The sequence below is a fragment of the Orcinus orca genome, chromosome 13 (genome assembly GCF_937001465.1).
Source record: "Orcinus orca chromosome 13, mOrcOrc1.1, whole genome shotgun sequence".
NCBI lineage: Eukaryota > Metazoa > Chordata > Mammalia > Artiodactyla > Delphinidae > Orcinus > Orcinus orca.
Genome location: NC_064571.1, coordinates 11,066,154 through 11,085,506, shown reverse-complemented (window position 1 = coordinate 11,085,506; position 19,353 = coordinate 11,066,154). Strand labels below are relative to the sequence as shown.

At 45.6% G+C, this 19,353-nt stretch overlaps 1 protein-coding gene across 3 annotated transcripts in view; it reads left to right on the top strand.

Moving 5' to 3' along the window:
- Positions 1 to 19,111, top strand: part of ANAPC1 (anaphase promoting complex subunit 1) — a 167,060-nt gene extending 147,949 nt beyond the window's left edge. Inside the window, exons 50-51 of one of the 3 annotated variants that reach the window (XR_007470729.1) lie at positions 16,722 to 17,307; positions 18,840 to 19,111. The gene's annotated coding sequence lies outside the window, so the exon portion shown is untranslated. Of the gene's footprint in view, positions 1 to 4,916; positions 7,809 to 16,721; positions 17,308 to 18,839 lie in introns of those variants that run through there. The other 2 variants (XR_007470730.1, XR_007470731.1) reach the window with 2 other exon arrangements.
- The last annotated feature ends 242 nt before the right edge of the window (positions 19,112 to 19,353 follow it).

Below are 19,353 nucleotides of genomic sequence, written 5' to 3'. Positions count from 1 at the left end.
CCTCGAACATTTTTAATTCAACAAAAACAACCACAGCAGAACCAACCTTCTGTGGAACACACCTTCTAGAAACACCTCGTGCTCTCCTGAACTCATCGTACCCAGATCCCATCTCTGGGCACTGCTCTCACTCAGCTCTGGGACAGGCCTTCCCTGCGCCATGAATCCTCCCCAAGCCGCTGGCCACAGGGCTTCCTCCCCCACTGGTCAGGGCGGGTGTTCTACGTCTTCCTTTTTTGTTTTTTTTAATTGAAGTATAGTTGATTTAGATTGTGTTAGTATCAGGTGTACAGCAAAGTGATTCAGTTACACATATACACATATTCTTTTTCAGCTTTTCCATTATGGCTTATTACAGGATATTGAATATAGTTCCCTGTGCTCTACAGTAGGTCCTCATTGTTTATTTTATATATAGTATTGTGTATATGTTAATCCCAAACTCCTAATTTTTTCCTCCCTCCCCATTTTCCCCTTTGGTGACCATAAATTTGTTTTCTATGTCTGTGAGTCTTTCTGTTTCTTAAATAAGTTCATTTGTATCATATTTCAGATTCCACATATAAATGATACCATATAATATTTGTCTTTGTCTGACTTACTTCACTTAGTATGATAATTTCTAGGTCCATCTATGTTGCTACAAATAGCATTATTTCATTCTTTTTCATGGCTGAGTAGTATTCCATTGTATACATGTACCACATTTTCTTTATCCATTCCTCTGCCGATGGACACTTATGTTGCTTCCACATCTTGGCTATTGTAAATAGTGCTGCTGTGAACATTGGGGTGCATTACATCTTCCTTTTTATTAGTTTATAGTAGATTGCCCCAATCAGATGGTGAACACCAAGGGCAGGGATTAAACGGTGAACTTTTCAAAAGATCTCTGTAAAAGCAAATAATACTCACTATAAATGAAAACCATTCAAACAGGAAAATGCAAGGAAGAACGTCCATTTTGGTTGAGATCCAGCCCCAGAGACAAGCACTGGCCATGCTCGTGCTGACACCCCCCTGCTCACTTGTGCCAGGTGATGTCTGCACAGTCGTTGCACAGATGGGATCACGCTAGCCATCACTGTGTGGGAACTGACCAGCACCACCCTTCTTTATTTCTTTCCTACTTTCCTGTCCTGACTCTGGGGCCACACGTCTAGTGTAATATTTTGCATGAAGTCGTTTTCTAAAGAACCTTGATTGATGGCCTCGACCATCAGTGATTCCACACACATTCCTTGAGAGTCAGAATGACAAGTGGTTAAGAACACAGCCTTGGTAACCGAACTGCCAGGGTTTGGAGCCTGACTATACCTGTCTGACCTGGGCAAGTAATATAAACCCTCTCTGACTCAGTTTCTTCATCTCTAAAATGGGGATTAATCATAGTGCCTACACCCCACGTCTATGCTAGTGCTCAGTTGTGTTTTAAACAGTGCCTGGCACATGGCAAACGTTTGGTGAGAATGACGCCGACTACCTATGAACGTGTAAGCCCTGGGCATATGGGGAGCAGAGGCTCCGGCAGCTCTCACGCATGCAAACCCACAGAACAAGATTTCTAATCATGGTGATACTGAGGAAGGGCACTTATTCCAATCCCAGAGAGGCCGGAGAGCATCCTCTGCAAGGGTCCACATAGGGAGTACATTTGTACCGCACACTGGGACACAGGTGGGATAAGACTGTCTGTGGCTGAAGGAGACCAGCTGGGTGGCCTCCTCCAGGCATCCTAGTCTCGGCCTTTGAGGTCTCCACTGGGGGGGCCTGGGGGTGGGCACATTGGGCGGGTAGCTCTGAGGGCAGAGGCCACACCCCAGCACCTTGGGCTGTGAGCTCTTTTAGGCCCTGACTTTCCTCTTCTCTTATTTTTGCATCCTTGACCTTAGTCCAGCAACCCCACTGAGCCTTTCCTCTCCCCTCCTGTGCTCCGCATCTCAGTGGCTGGTGATCCTGAGTCCGAGGGCCACCATGAAAGCAACAAGGAGCTCAGCAGTTTATTTCTGTCCAACAAGGAAAGATCATGATTCCTTTTGTTTTCTGGTCCAGATACAAGAAAGGAGAGATGGGGAGAGGCCAGGCTATATGGTACTTTAATTATACCCAGACAAGCTTTTTAAAAAAGCTCACACCAGCCAGCCTTCCTGTGAGGCTGGCTGCTAAACAAATCACTCTCTTTCGGGGCTTGCCCTTGGTCCTGGACACGATGAGGGGGTGTCTCTTTGCTCTGTTCCTACTGTGAGCCATCGAGGGTGAGTGACAGAGGGCCTCCTGAGGAGGGAGTGAGCCGGGATTCCATCTGTTTTTTTTTTTTTTTTACATCTTTATTGGAGTATAATTGCTTTACAATGGCGTGTTAGTTTCTGCTTTATAACAAAGTGAATCAGTTATATATATATACATATGTTCCCATATCTCTTCCCTCTTGCGTCTCCCTCCCTCCATCTGGTTTTAAAAGCCCACCGTTTCGGTTACATACTCTTGTTCTGTTGGCTCCTAATGGATGGAACCATCACATACATCCATGCTTAAGTGAGCTGCAGTGTAATTCCAAGCAGCACATGATCAATGTGTATCTTTAGCAGTGGGACACATGGTTTAAGGTTCTACAAAATTCGCCTTCATAGTATTGCTTCTGGGGTGATAGGGAGGGAGGTTGCATGAAGGGAAGACGGTGGAATTCAACGTAAGCAGGTTACCTGAGTGGAGCGGGAGACCTGGGCCAGATATACCTGAGGGAGTAAACAAGGGAAGGGGTAGCTTCTGAATCCACGGTGAACTGGTCAAATGGCCTCAGCTAAGTCCTTCAACCTCCTTAGCTTCTCCTTCTTCTTCTTTTAAATGAGCAACAGTGAAAGGTGTTCCAGATGCTTGTAGGTGTCTCTCCTTGGTCAAGTGCACCTGGAAAACAATGACTTTTCCATCTTTTCTCTTTTTTTTTTTTTTAAGAAGATGTTGGGGGTAGGAGTTTATTAATTAATTTATTTATTTTGGCTGTGTTGGGTCTTCGTTTCTGTGCGAGGGCTTTCTCTAGTTGTGGCAAGCGGGGGCCACTCTTCATCGCGCTGCGCGGGCCTCTCACTATCGCAACCTCCCTTGTTGCGGAGCACAGGCTCCAGCCTCAGTAGTTGTGGCTCACGGGTCCAGTTGCTCCGCGGCATGTGGGATCCTCCCGGACCAGGGCTTGAACCCGTGTCCCCTGCATTGGCAGGCAGATTTTCAACCACTGTGCCACCAGGGAAGCCCCATCTTTTCTCTTACGAAACTTGTTAGCATATTACAGGCCGTGCAAATACCTGCAGGAAGAGGACTCCTCAGGGTGTTCAGTGAGCGTTTCCCTCGACTTTTGACCACAAAACCCTCTTTGTGTGGTGATGGTGGTGATAAGGAGAAATATTGGGAAATGCTGGCCCAGGGGTCCTTCCTGCTCTCAAACTCGATGTGAAAATCGTTGCCTGCACAGTGCACATTAGTGGTACGGCCGAGTGTGCCTCTGCTTACATCTGCTTTAGGAAGGAAAGCCTTGGGCATCATCTTGTAGCTCAGCGCCCCTACCAGCCTCCCAGAGCGTGGCATCCGGAGACGCTCCAGTCCCAAACCCAGCACCTGAAGTCCTTCCAGGTCCCTGGTGAGGGCCTACTATCATCTCCTCCGTCCCCAAGACTTGCACGCCCAGCGACCCTTGGGCCTCTACCTCTGCTCCCCAAACCCCTGTGTCCTCCCTGCCCAGCTCCCCAGAGCTGTCCTTGCAGGCCCCGCCCTCCTCTGCCCTTCCCCTGTAGCTGTCATTGGCTGACCCCAGTCTCTCCCTGCCCTCCGCCCCGCCCCCTGCTCCGCCCCCAGCCCTGCTCTGAGCGCCCGTCCTTCCTTCTTCTCCATCCCGCTTCCTCAGCCTGAAGCAGAAACTCTTACCTGAAATCATTAATGACTACATCTTTAGGCTTATTGTTACTTTGCCTTAAAAAAAGTTTTTTCAAAAAAAAATCAAAATAACTTGCATTTACATAGGATTTTCACCATTTTATCATAGGTACCAAGCCTTCACCATGATCTCATGTCATTGTCTCAAATCCTCAAGTTAGGAAGGACAGTGATTAGAGATGCAGCCCACAGAGCAGAAGAGCTCTAGGGCGTATGTCACCTTGTCCTGGCGGCGGCAGAAGTCCCGAGGGCCCCTCCTTCAGGCCCCCTGCACTCGGTGGCCTGGCTAACTCTGTAGACCTGAGCGCCAGGCCAGCTGGAAGGCTACCCCTGCCCGTGGGCTCCCCTGTATATTGGGGGCCGATTCCTAGGCTGGCCACACGGAGCCACGTCCTCTGTTCCAGAGGCTGGGGAGTGCGGATGTGAAACATCCTTCCGGGGGGTGATGGCCACCTCATCGGGAGCACGGGTGTTGTCAGGATGTTTGGAGTGTGCAGGATTCTGAAACCAAGTTTTCTGGCCTCTATTGGAGAAGCAAATTTTATTATCTAAACATTTGCAGGGGGAGCGAAGGAAGCCAGATGGGAGATGCCCAGGGGCATGTGGGTGATTACGCAGGGTCACGTGCAGCCACATCAGAGACTGGCCTTCAGTGCTGCTTCCGTCCTAAGCAGGGAACTCGCACTGGCCAGTCCTGCTGGCTGCCTCCGGGGGGTCGCCCATCCACGTGGCCTCCTCTCCGTTGCAGCCGGTACAGCCTTGGAAAGCACCCCTTCCCGCCCACCGCACAGCGCTCCAGGTGGAACTGCCCCTTGGTCAGAGCTGTCGTGGGACAGGGAAGCTGTGGCCATGGTCACGCTCCACGCTGGGGTCCATGAGTGTCTTCAGCACCTTCACGTATCCTGTGGCTTATACCTGACACCTTTCTTAAAAAAAAAAAAAAAGCCCTCAATGTAAACAATTATATAGCCTTCTCCTGCATCTCATTACAGCATCAAAAACATCCTGAAAGACACAGAAAACACTGGATGCTTTAAGTCAGACGTACTGAGACGCTTTGTTGTCAGTTTCAAGCGTTGCTCCCCATCCTTTGCTGCCCGGCCTGAGCCCCGTCTGCTTCCTTCTTGGAAACAGGGACAAGAGGCCGGCGCCGCAGGTCAAGCCCATCTCTGCAGGGCCGAGGCAGACCAGGGCAGTATCTAACTGAAGCGCTATGTAGAAAATTTTCCTCTTATTCCAAACTTGCACTGTTAACGATGAAAAATGTTTTTCTTGTCACTTTCGGTGGAAATTTCAATAGCTTTTTTAAATTTGAAAGACAACGTATAGAAAATAATGAAGGAACATAGGAGAAAATAGAAGTGAACTCCAATCTCACCATGCAGAGATAGCCACTCTTGACATTTTGTTATACTTCTTTCCAGCTATATGTTTATACACATATATGTATGATTTATTGTAGTTTCGGTATTCATTGTGTATATAATTGTGTGTAACTATAGCTTTCCACTTAACATTAGAGCATAACCAAGTTTCCACATTGTTAAACAGCCTTGAAAAACACCATCTTGGACTTGTTGCTGTTTTTTCCATCTTATGGATGTACCATAATTTATTTAACCATTCCCATATGATGGGACAAATACACCAGTGCCAACTTTTTACAACTATATATAAAACTTCGGTGAACATCTTTGCAAATCAGTCCAAGTTTGTAAAGAGACATCAAGATTTGACTGGTTACTTAAAGAGCCCTAGGCCCGAAAGGAGGAAGAAAATGCATGAATACTAAGAATTGACCTTGTGTCCCAACCTATGGAAACAGCAGTTAAGAGTACGATGCCGGGGAAGGAGCTCTTTTCTAGAACATGCCACACACTTTCTTGGCTTCCTTACGTCTTCACTAAAAGCTTTATTATTTTCACCTGTAGGGCAACCAGGTTTTAAAGACTTTGTATATCCAGGTAAAAGTCATAAAAGTCGCCCAAGTTGTGATAAGCATCATGGCCAGTGGGCATGCAGCCCCCGGACAGCAGCTGTTGGTGCTCCTGGCTTTTCCTTGTTTCTGGTCACCAACCAGCATGTCCTAGGAACTCTGGGGCCAGGCTGGATACTCCCCTCTGTGGAGTGTCAAAGTTGTCACTTTACACATCATTCTAAGTCTGTCGACTCCGAAGGAGGCAGTCTTGAGGGTGTCTAGAGAAGGGGTCTTGGCCTTCTGAAGTGATTTGTGTCTTTCCTTGAGGTTCAGAGGACTCTTTTTCCTGCTAACGGCTGGGTTCGGAGCCTCAGGGGTGACATAGATTCTGAGTGCTGCAGAAGCGGAACGTTATGACTCTCAAATTCAAGGTTGTTTCTTTTCAATACCCATAAAAAAGATTTGTAGAAATGTCCTAGCTAAAACGATGAGGCGTGCAGCCAGCCGTACACCAGCCAGCGCCCGTGATGCTGACGTGAGGTGCCGGAGGGCGCCCAGAGAGGCTGTCCAAAGACGCCCTCCAGGGCAGAAGACCCCTGGAATACCCCACCCCACCTTCTCCCCGAGATGCCCGGTGCCGAGGACCGCTCTGTGGCAGAGGGTCAAGCGTTAGACCCTCCAGATTCTTTTTCTCTAGGGCACTGGCCTCGGCCAGGTGCGGCTGGAAGGTGAGACACTGTGCGTGTGTCAGTGACTGCAGAACAACGGGCTGCAGTACCTGATGTTCACGGGTGGAACTGGGCCTCCAACCGCCCACCCGGCCCTGCACACGTTACATAACCTCACTCTGCTTCAGCCCCTTCATCCATAAAATGGGCCAACCCTCCAACCTCTTAAGCTGGTTGTGATCCTGTGTTGAAATATAGGAAATGTAGTGGAAAAGCTTAGAAGGTCCTGGCTGAATGTCACCTTCCTTGTGCCTCATCCCACAGAGCAGTCAACAGAGGTGCAGAGGCAACAAGCTAGGACCAGCCGGGCGTGGGGGAGGTTCGAATGGCGGGGGGTTCCCAGTTCGCGGCGAGACCTCTGGGGGAGATATGTTTCCCTGAGCAGAGTCACATTTCCTTGTGCCCTGAGCTGACGCTCCCATGACAGGCGTGAGCGGGGCAGCTCCTGCAGGTGCGGGTTTGGACGCCCAGCCCCTCTTCACCCCGGGGCCCCCAGGCAGCCCGTTCATATTCCTGCCCTTCGTGTCTTCTCTGAGTTTCAGCTGCTGCCTTGTCCGCGAGGTCCTGAACACCGTGCTTATGGGTCATCTTTCAGGGAGTGGGGGGTGGTCCCCAGGGCCTGGGCAGGCTGGGGAAGCGCAGGGGACCCAGGCAGATACAGGCACAGCAGGGCAGGAGGGTGGAGGGTCTAGGGGCCCAAGGCGCTGGGCCGAGGGCAGGTGGAGGTGGGGCTGTCCCCTCATCTGTCCCTGCTGTGACCTCCAGGCTCTTGCCAACCCCGAGAGGGAGACTCTGATGGGTCGGATGGTTCCAGTTCCCCGCCACCTCCCCGGGGAAGCGCTGGGGAACAGGCAACCTCACAGCCCACCGAGCTTACCGTCCAGCCCAAGCAAGGCAGTCTTTGGCTTGGGGTCCAGGCCCAGTTCCCTCCAGGTGCGACCACGTGCCCTGAGCTGCGTGACACAGAGCGTGACAACTTCCACACTGGCCGCCTCTTCCTGGAGGGCTCTGGGGCCTGGCTGGCCCGCTGCTCTCACGGGCAGCCGGGCTCGTGGCACATACCTAGCCCAGCGAGCCAGGAAAGGGCCCTGGCTGTGCCTGGTATGTACCAGACCCTCTGCTCGTGGGAGCTCCGAGTCCCAGACTGAGTGAGAGCTTCCTGACCCGGCTTTCCAGAATGGGGTGCATGTTGTGCTGAATTATAATTTTAAAGACCAAAAAAAAAAAAGAAAAGCAAAGCTCTTTCTCAGGGTGTAAGTCAATCTTCACAGCTATTCCTGGTGCGTAGGAGAGTGAACTTTCTTAACGTTTTCTTGAAGTTTCTTAAAGGAAATCTCTCACCAGTCCTCTCGGGTGTGGCACTTAGCTGCTGGGAACAGACACGGTTTATCTTGCAGAGAAACTGTTTTGCAAGAGGTTTCCCACAATTATGGTCTGAGGGAGGGTCCTTGCTAGCTTTTCTTAGTCACTTGGGCTTAAGGGAAAGGTGGGTGTTTTTTTTTGGCTGTTCTTTTTTTCTTTTTCTTTTCTTTTTTTTTTTAAATCTGAAAGCAAGAGCGATCTGGGAGCAGGCCACATGGGTAATTACCCTGAGTTAGGGAGACAAAAGGACCGCTGATCGGCATTTCTGTGCCCCTGCAGGTGGGTGATGGCTTTGGGTGGAATGTCACAAACTACTCAGACTAGGGGGTGAGTCAGAAATCCTTGGGTCACTTGTGGTTTTCTTCATGGTTTTGGTGTGACTATTAACTTGTTTTTACTTAACAAGAAAAACAGGTGTTTGGGTGTCTGTTTGAAATACTGCTGCCCCACTCTTAGCAGCTTACTGTAGTCCCATGGCTACCCCAGGTTGGTTGACACCAAATAGATAAGTGAGAACCAGGGCCGGCCTCCCTGGGCACCCACACTGAACCTTAAACCCCGGATCCTGTGATGTTCGTGAAGAGGGAAGGGGAGCTTGGAGCAACCAGTCATTCTGAGGCAGGAGTTAGATGGGCCTCAGGCTGAACTGCTGGAGTTTCTCCCCTGTGGACAGATACTCCAAAATAGCAGGAGAGGAGCTGAGCCCCGCCCAGATGAGAGAGAAAAGACCGCATATTCCTCATTCTTGAGATCAAGGAGACCTTCCCGACTACACATGCGCAGAAAGGCTCCTTGAAGGTCAAAAACGGAGGGGCCGCCACCCCACAGTAGGTGATGTCAACCTACCCATAGGCCTCTTCGCTAGAATCCATCTTGGCTGAGAGATGTGCAGGCACACAGGGGAGGACCCTGAGATAAACCAAATACGGACTCAGAACCAGGCAAAGCAAGATAATTGGCCGAAGGAAGCCGGAAGAAGTGCCCCATAATAGTGATTCAGACTACCACGGAGGCGAGACTCTCTCTGAGCCCGCCTGTGTGTCTATCCACACGTACTGTACTCTTCCTCCTAATAAACACTTTACTTGTTTCACTACTTTCTGTCTCTCTGTGGAAATTCATTTCTACACAGCGGACGGGCCAGGGCCTTGTCACTGGCCACTGGTCCCTGGTGGTCTAGAGGCGAGGATTCAGCGCTCTCACTGCCGCGGCCTGACCTCAATCTCTGGCGGGAACCGAAATCCTGCTTCAAGCCGCTGCAGGCCGAGGCCACCTGAGGTCAGTTTGAGGAGTTTAAAGTGCTCACTGTTGGGCACTCACAGACCACTCTGGAGCGAACGCCCCCTTTGGAAGTGGGCGTGTGTGCTCTGATCTGGCTTTGATGCTCTGCCTGCCGCCTGCATGAGCTAACGGCTCTCACCTTGACCTCTGTTGCTTTTTGGATGGAAATAATAGTAGCACATTTGTCCAAATGCTGCTTTGGGCTTTCTTTCCACCTGGCCAGACGCTGTGGCTTTTCCATGCCCACTAATGTCCACACGCATGTGTTCTGTGTCACGGGTACCAGGAGACTCCCCACAAGCCCTCACGCCCTGCCCCGTTCCCTGGCTACAGAAGCTGACAGTTTCCCTCAGGTCCTCAGGCCTGAAAGGATGAGTTTCAGGCTTTCCTGCTGAGACCTTTAGAAATGAGAACATTTGGCTCCTATCAAGTCTGTTGTGTTCACAGGGATGAAGGGGGAGGGAGACACCAGCTTGGACCCTCTGCCTCGGGACTGGAGGTGGCTGGAATCTGCCAGAAAAACAGACCAGGAGTCTTTTTCACCAGGAGCTAAAGGTGGCCCCATCCTCATGCCCCTGTCTTATAGCTGTGTCTGTGACCCTTAGACGTGGAGGTCTGCAGGGTTGGGGTTTTAATCCGCAGAGTGGAACAGGGGGGTTTGGCTGCCAAATTGTCACAGCCCAGTGTGTACCTTCCCACAAAGCCAGGCCCCAAGGTTTGGGGACCCCTCGAAATCATGGACTTTTCTGTCGATGGCTGGGAGCTCCAAAGATTTGCTGTCTCGCCACGTCCCTGCAGCTGGCAGGAAGAATCAGGGCAGCTGGTGAGTCAGAGACTTGGGGTGTTAGAAATGAACGTCATTTCCGAGGGAGATGGTCGGTGCAGCATCGGACCTGCTGCTCTCGGGGACGTGCCGGTGGTGCAGCCGGGAGAAACAGCTGCGGCCAGTCACCTTTGTGCTCTTTCCTGCTGTGTCCCCGGTCCTTGAACACGCCTGGTGTGTAGCAGTTGGGTGACTCCATTCTCTTCTCTTGGGGAGGTGAGAGGAGGTACAGGGTGGGACGCTAAGCGCATCACCAGTCACTGTCAAGCCCACCTTTCACCTTCTCTTCCCATAGGTAATTACTGGGGGGACATGGGGTGCTGTAAGCAAGAGGGCTCTTGCCAATAAATGAGCACAGCAGATAGGGGTTCCTGGGCCCTCTTCCTGCCCTTGCCGGGGGTGGAATTCCTGTGGGAAGCGGAGAGGGAGCTGGGCAATGGTGGGGGGAATCTGGCTTGTGGATAAAGTGATGTTCTCTCCAGCTCCTCCTTGCCAGAAGGTAGAACTCCATCAGGATGAGGCCCAGGACCAGCCGGAAGCAGCAAATGAGAGATTCCTTCCATCTCTGAAATTCCTACACTCAGGGAACAACTGTCCCCACAAAGCCTGTGGTCAAGAGGCCCGGGGGGTGGCTCATCCGCCCAGCCAAGGAAGCCAGAACGAGTTACTGTGCAAAAGGCTTTGGGAAAGGTCTGAGATTTCCCAGGTGCCGGGAACCCCGTAGACTTGAAGCTGTGTATGAGGCTGGTGGGTGAGACATCTGTCCCGCCGGCCACGCTGATCCAGTGCAGAGATGGCTCTCAGCTCTTGCAACGTGCAGCTAACATTCGTCCCCTTGTCATTTTGTGCTAAAAATACTGCCATGAAGGGGTGGTGATAGGTTTCTATCAAAGTGCTTTGTGCAGAGCCTACAACTTAGTACATGTTCAATAAACAAGGCTGTGATTACCATCGCCTGACTTTCTCATGATCTTTACTGAGGGTCCCACACAGGGGACTAATGTGTCCTTTCTCTTCTTCAGAGCTATCAAGATGGTCTATGTACAGGAAGAAGGTTTCTACTTGACTACCGCACTAAGGGTTTAAAAAGTCGACCCTCACCCTTTCCAACTCAAGTTCCTATGAGGCAAGGAGGTTTGGGATAATAACTTGGATATTATAGCATTTGTTCAAGTAGATAGGAAACTGCCTTATTATAGTATTGAAGTATAGTTGATTTACAATGCTGTAAATCACTGTACAGCAAAGTGATTCAGTTATAGATATATATTATATATATATAGTTTCAGATCTTTTCCATTATAGTTTATTACAAGATATTGAGTATAGTTTCCTGTGCTGCACAGTAAGACCTTGTCGTTTATCTAGTTTATATATAGTATTGTGTATCTGCTAATCCCAAACCCCTAATTTATCTCTCCCCTCCTTTCCCCTTCAGTAGCCATAAATTTGTTTTCTCTGTCTGCCAGCTTGAATGCCAACATCAAATAAGCAGATGGTCCCGGCAATGTTTGCAGCCATTAAAAATCATGTTTTCCAAGAATATGTAATGACAGAGGGAAATATGATCTAACGTGAAGTGAATTGCTTCAATATTCAAAACTGTGTACCCAGGATGGTCTGGTGAGTCAGCTGTAATAACCACAGGCAGGAGGAAGGGTCAGCCAAACCCTGCTTATTCATTCTCACGGATGGGGAGACGGGGGGGAGGCCCCAGCAGAAGGCGCAGAGCCCTGGGGGGGGTCAGTTAACACCTGGTTGACAGGGTCAGAGGGGAAGGAGGATCTTGCTAAGCAAGAAGGAGTCAAGGCTGCTGGAAAGGGATTGGGCAGCACCGTAGACAAGCCTCCTCACTGTGGACCATGTTCCCATGAGCCAGTCCGGTTGTGTCATCCCAAACCTGTCCTACCCCTTTGACTGGAGGCCATCGGTTGCTGCCCTCTTTTTTTGGCAGGTTCTTTAGGCTCCTCTAAGGTCCTGTCTACATGGTTCTTATTTTTATTTTATTTAAAAATTATTATTATTATTATTATTTGGGCCTCTCCGTGAGGCTCACAGGATCTTAGTTTCCCAACCAGGGATGGAACCCAGGCCCACGGCAGTGAAAGTGCTGAGTCCTAACCACTGGACCTCCAGGGAATTCCCTTATTTTGAGTTTAGGGTCTTATTTGAAAGGCAATGTGAATGCAGTCTAGTCCCATAACTAGAGGATCAGCTTCAATGAATCTCTGTGGCTTCAAAAATAAATTGCACATGTACTTTTCAATTGTCACCACTAATAATTATAAATAACTTGCTTTGGGAAAGGTTGATCGTATCTGTGGGCTTATTATGGTCATATGAATGGAATCTATGAACACAGATTTGGGTAGCCTTTGCAGACAGTGGTGTTGCTTTATTTATAGCTGTTGGTTTAGACAGAAATGGAAAGAAAGGAAATTGTCTTAAAAAGGTGAGGAAATGGAAAAGAACAAATTCTGGTTCAGAGGGACTGCTGCAAACCCAGGATCACTTGAGGAGAGAATAAGGAAGAGAGTGAGGGGTTCAGGCTTCAGGAGCCTGCCAACTGGGGGTTTGGTCACCTCAGTGGCTTCTTGGTATTCAGGCAGGGGACGTCCTAACCTTTGCTTCCCTTTCCTGCTTCCTTTCTTAGGTATTATCAAGCATCACTGCATTCATTTGTGCCTGTCTAAATTCCTTCTGAGCGAAAAGTTTTGGACATTCTTATAAAAACAGCAACAACAACAACAACAGGAAAAAGATTTAAAAAAAAAGCTTGTGTTATTTCAGAGGAATACGTGCTTACTTTTGAAAATATGCATGTTGACTCTTTGCTATAAATCCTTTTTTAAATAATTTTTTATTCTTAAATTGTTGTAGATTCATGGGAAGTTGCAAAGATGGTGCAGAGAAATCCTGTGTGTTCTCCATTAGTTAACCCCACCGGTTACAACTTAAATAATTATGGAACAATATCAAACGCAGGAAACTGGCCTTGGCACAATGTGTGTGTATAGTTTTATGTCGCATTGTTACATGTGTAGATTCCTGAAACCACAACACTAATCAAGGTACAGAACTGCTCCATCACCAAAAATCCCCCTCGTGTTTCCCGATAGTCACACCCTTCTCTCCCCACAAATACTGATCTGTTTTCCATGTCTGTATTTTGGTTATTTTGAAAATGCTATGTAAATTGAATCATACAGTATGTGACCTTTTGAGACTGCAATTTTTCATTCGGCAGAATTCCCCCGAGTTTCAACCTGCTATTCCTTTTTATCACTGAGTAGTACTCCATTGTGACGTTAATTTTATGCGTTAACTTGGCTAGGTCATGGTTCCCAGATATTTGGTCAAACATTATTCTATTTGTTTCTGTGAAGGTATTTTTAAAGATGAGAGTAACATTTAAATCAGTAGAATTTGAATACAGCAGAGGCCCATAATGTGAGTGGGCCTCATCCAATTCATTGAAGGACTTAATAGAAAAAAGATTGACTTCTCCAAGGAAGAAGGAAACTGCCAACAGACTGTCTTCAGATTTGAGCTACAGCATCAGCTCTTCTCTGGGTCTCCAGCCTGCCAGGCTATTGTGCAGATTCTAGGCTTGACAGTCTCCACAATTATACAAGCCAATTCCTTAAAATCTATCCATCTATCTATCTATCATCTATCTATCTATCATCTACCTATCATCTATCTATCATCTATCTATCTATCTATCTATCTATCATCTATCTATCTATCTATAATCTATCATCTATCTATCTATCATCTATCATCTATCTATCTATCTATCATCTATCTATCCATCTATCTATCATCTATCATCTATCTATCATCTATCTATCTATCTATCATCTATCTATCATCTATCTATCTATCTATCTATCTATCCATCTATCTATCATCTATCTATCATCTATCTATCTATCTATCATCTATCTATCATCTATCTATCATCTATCATCTATCTATCTATCTATCATCTATCTATCACCTATCTATCCATCTATCTATCTATCTATCTATCTAGCATCTATCTAGCATCTATCTAGCATCTATCTAGCTCTAGAGAATGCTTACTAATACATTCATAGTATGGTTGTACCAGTACATTTAACCATTCACCCATTCATTGAAGGACATTTTGGTTATTTCCAGTTTCGGGCTATTATAAAAGAAATAAGGTAACAATATAAATTTGTGTAAAAGTTTTTGTGTGGACATAAGTTTTTACTTCTCTGGGATAAACACCCAGGACTGCAGTGGCTGTACTATTTTACATTCCCACCAACAATGGATGAGAGATCCAGTTCCTCCAAATCCTCATCAGCATTTGGTTTTGTTACTATTTTCATTTTAGCAATTCTGATAGGTGTGTAGTGATATCTCATTGTAATCTTAATTTGCATTTCTCTGATGACTAGTGTTGTTGAACATCTTTTTATGTGCTTATTTGCCATTTGTATATCCTCTTCAGTGAAATGCTTTTCATCTCTTTGCCCATTTTCTAGATATGAGTCAGATATATGGTTTTGCAAATAATTTCTCCAAGTCTGTAGTAAGCAAAATCTCAAAGATTTCCCTCCAAGATTCCTGTTCCCTGATCATTCAGTCAAACAGTAATCTAGGTGCTGCTGTGAAGGGAGTTTTCAGATGCAATTAAAATTAGTAAATGAGGGACTTCCCTGGTGTTCCAGTGGTCCAGAGCTCCCAGTGCAGGGGGCCCGGGTTTGATCCCTGGTCAGGGAACTAGATCCTGCATGCATGCTGCAACAAGAGTTCGCATGCCACAACTAAGGCTTGGTGAAGCCTAAATAAATAAATAAATAAATATTTAAAAAATGATTAGTACGTGAGTGATTTTGAAATAGGGAAATTATGAATTATCTGGCTCAGTGTAAGTACGTGAGACCTTAAAAGTAGAAGAGGAAGCAAGCACGGGACAGAGAGAGAGGGAAAGAAGAAGAAAAGAAGAAGAAGGAGAAGGAGAAGGAGAAGGAGAAGAAGAAGAAAAGAAGAAGAAGAAGAAGAAGAAGAAGAAGAAGAAGAAAAGAAGAAGAAGAAAGAAGAAGAAGAAGAAGGGAAGAAGAAGAAGGAAAGAAGAAGAAGAAGAAGAAGAAGGAGGAGGAGGAGGAGGAGGAGGGGGAGGGGGAGGGGGAAGGGGGAGGAGGTCAGAATGATTTGAAGTGTGAGAAGGATTCAACTCACCATTGCTGACTTTGAAGATGGAGGAAGTGGATCACTAGCAAAGGAATGCAGGAGATGTCTAGAAGCTAAGAATGACCCCAGCAAGGTAATGGCAACATTAGTCCTACAAATGAGTGAAACTGAACTCTGCCACCAACCAGAATGAGTCTGGAAGATTAATCACCTGGGTCTCTAAAGGAACACAGCCCTCCTGCTAAAGGAGACCTAGAGCAGAGAAACTAGCCTAGCCTACCAGACTTCTGACCTACATAACTGTAAAAGAATGAATGGGTGTTGTTTTAAGCTGTTAAATTTGTGGTAATTTGCTATGGAAGCAATAGAGAACTAATATCCAGTCTGTAGTTTTTCTTTTCATTCTCTTAACAAGATCTTCTGAAGAGCAATAGTTTTTAATTTTGATGAAGTCCACTTTATCTATTGTTTTCTTTCATGAGTTGTGCTTTTGGTGTCAAGTTTAAAAACTCTTTACCAAGCCCTAGATGCTGAAGATTTCCCCCTACGTATTCTTACAAATATTTTATAGTTTACATTTGAAAGTTAAATATATGACCTATTTACAGTTAATTTTGTACAAGATTTGAGATGTGGTTGAGGTTCTTTTTTTTTTTTTTGCCTTTGGATATCCAGTCACTCCAGCACCATTTGTTGAAAACTCTCCCCTTCCTCCATAGAACTGCTTTTACACGTTTGTCAAAAATCAGTTGGCTGTTCTTGTGTGGGGCCATGTTTTGGTTTTCTATTCTGCTCCATTGGTCTATTCTTCTGACAATACCTCACAGTCTTGATTACCATAGTTACATAATGTCTTAAAATTGGGTTGAGTGACTCCTATTTTATTCTTCTTCCTTGAAATTATTTTACCTATTCTAATTCCTTTGTCTCTTCACACAAATTTTTGAATAATCTTGCTTATATTTACAAATATTTTGCTGAGATTTTGATAGGAATTACTTTAAACCTGTACATCAATTTAGGGAGAATTGACATCTTTACTATGTTGAGTATTACAGTCCATGAACATAGGGTGTCTCTCTATTTGTTTAGGTCTTTTAATTTCTTTCATCCGCAGTTTCTAGATCTTAGTATACAAGTCTTGTACTTATTTTGTTAGATTTATACCTAAATATTTAATTTTTTAAAGGAATTGTAAATGGTATTTTATGTTTAGTTTTGGTTTCCATGTATTCATGTGAAGATATAGAAATACAATTAATTTTTGTATGTTAATTTTTTACCTTGAGACCTTGATGAACTCCCTTATTAGTTCTAGGAGGTTTTTTTCTTGGTAGATTCCATAGAATTTTCTATGGAGACCATTGCATCATTTGCAAAGAGCAACACTTTACTTCCCTTCTGATCTGTAAGCCTTTTATTTACTTTTCTTGCCTTATTGCCTTAGCTAGAACTTCCAATACTATGTTGTTAATAGTGGTGTGAGCAGACATCCTTATCTTGTTCTTGATCTTAGGTGGAAAGCAGTCAGTCTTTCATCATTAAGTTTGATGCTAGCTACAGTAAGTCCCCTACATACAAACCTTCAAGTTGTGAACTTTTGAAGATGCAAACATGCGTTCACATGTCCAGTCACGTAAGTTAGTTCACTTGTCTGGTGTACATTGTCACACGCATGCATCCTCTACAAGTGGTTGTGCTTTTGCGTACTTTACAGTACTGTATAGAGTACAGTAGTACAGTATCTTTATTTCAAGCCCAGGATGTCTGGAAGCAAGCGTAAACGCAGCGGTGATGTAGCTGGTACTGCTAAGAAGTGCCAAGCAATAAAGATGGAAACAAAAGTGAAAATAATTGAGAGAGTGGAGCAACAAGAGGAAGAAGAAGTAACTGAAGAGCCAAAGAGATTCGCAATGAAGGAAATGACAAGGGGATTTTCTTTATTTGAGGATGCACTGTTAGTTTTTGAGACACAGGACCCGAACCTAGAATGGTACACGAAGATTGCAGCAGCCATTCAGAACGCAATCCAGTGCTACCGTGTCATCTATGATGAGAAAAAAAGAGCTACTACCCAGACATCACTGGATCATTTTTTTCAAGTGGGTAAATATAATTGAGTGCAGCAAGGAACCAGAACCTGTGCCATTGAAGTCGGGCATGAGTGAAATTGCAGCTTGTCCTCCGCCTCCTATTGCTGACAATTCTTCAGCTCTACTGTCTCCCACCTCCTCTCCCTCCTCCAGTCAGTAACTCTTCTTGCCTGTTCACTCGATGCCAGCCCCGGTATGCCAGCTGTTGTACTGTACTACTGTACTTTTCAAGGAACTGTACTCTAAGATTCAAAATGTTTTCTTTATTTTTTGTGTTTGTTTTTCATATATGATTTGTGTGAAAAGTATTATAAACTGATTACAGTACAGTACTATATAGCCGATTGTGTTAGTTGGGTACTTAGGCTAAATTTGTTGAACTTACGAACAAATTGGATTTACTAGCACATTCTTGGAGTGGAACTAGTTCGTATGTAAGGGACTTAAAGTATAGTTTTTGATAGATGTTGCTTGTCAAGTTGAGGAAATTCTCCTCTATTCCTAGTTTTCTGAGAGCTTTTGTCTCGAACAGGTACTGAATTTTGTCAAATGCTTTGTTCTGCATTAATTGGTATGATCTTTTTTTTTTTCTGATATGATCTTTTAATTCGTCTCCTTTCACCTGTTGATGGTGAACTACACTGATTGATTTTCAAGTATTGAACCAACCTTGCATCTCTGAAATAAACCCCACTTACCATGTGGTATTCTTTTTATATACTGCTAAATTTTATTTATTAATATTTTGTTAAGGATTTTAGCATCCATAGTCGTGAGATACATCTGTCTTGTCTGTAGTTTTCTTTTTTATACTGTCTTTGTCTGGTTTGATATCAAGGAATACTAGGTTCATAAAATAAATTTCTATTTTCTGGAAGAAACTGTGTAAAATTTGTGTTAAAAAAACTTCCTTTCAGTGAAATCATCTGGGCCTGGAGATTTCTGTTTAGGAAGTTTTAAAATTATGAGTTAAATTTCTTTATTAGTTATAGGGCTGTTCATAGTATCTCTTTCATCTTGGATAAATTGTGGTGTTTACTAATTTTCAAGGAATTTGTTCATTTCATCTAAATTGTCAAATTTATGCATGTAGTGTAGTTTGTAATATTTCCTTATTATCCATGTGATATCTGTTATATCTCTTGTTTTATCCCATTTCATTGATGATACTGGTAATTTGTATTTTCTCTTTTTTGCCGGTCTTGCTAGAGGTTTGTCAGTTTTATTGATCTTTTCAAAGAATCAATTTTTTGTTTCATTGATTTTCTCTATTGACTTCCTCTTTTCAATTTTATTGACTTCCGCTTTTTCTGATTTCTGATTTTCTGATTTCTGGTGTACCCCCTCACCCCCCGCAGGAAAGATCTGAACTGTGTCATGGAGGTGAAAGTGAAGAAGTGGTTGGGGGTGAGGAAGATATTTCCATCCCTACATTTGGACAGTTGCTGATGGGAGGAGGGGATAGGTGGTAGGGAACAGCCCATGGAATGGAGAAGGGGTTTCCAGACGATCCTGTGCATTTGCTCTCCTTCTGTCTCCAGGCTGCATTGTAGAGTGAGTTGGAGGCTGTGAGGAGATCAGACCACTCCAGACACTTCCCGGACTCTCTCGACGGGAATCCTGAATCTAGCAGGTCTCTGGGCACTGGAGGACACAATCCCTCTTAAACCTTTAAACCAGTCAGGAAGAAATGGAAGAGGAAGCTGAGACTCTTTTAGCCTCCTTGTCTTGGATATGTCCCTCCCACTTTCAGCACCCATCTGGAGAATTCTCGAGACTCCTCATTTGCATTTAAAGGAATGTTTGCATAGGAGGATTCTTTCTGAAAATGTTTACATTTGGGGACTCAAATCTCCTAACTGGGTCCAAGAGTTCTTTCTTGTTTGTGGAGGTAAGGTGACCTGGACAGTGCCCAGCCTGACCTCCTTCCCTGAAGTGGGATTTGTCTGTTCTTAAGCCTGCCCAGGTTATCAAGGGGGCGGGGGATGGGGGTGAACACTGCCCACAGCACAGCCGGGCACTCCATCTACTGAGGAAGACCCAGGCTGCCTTTCA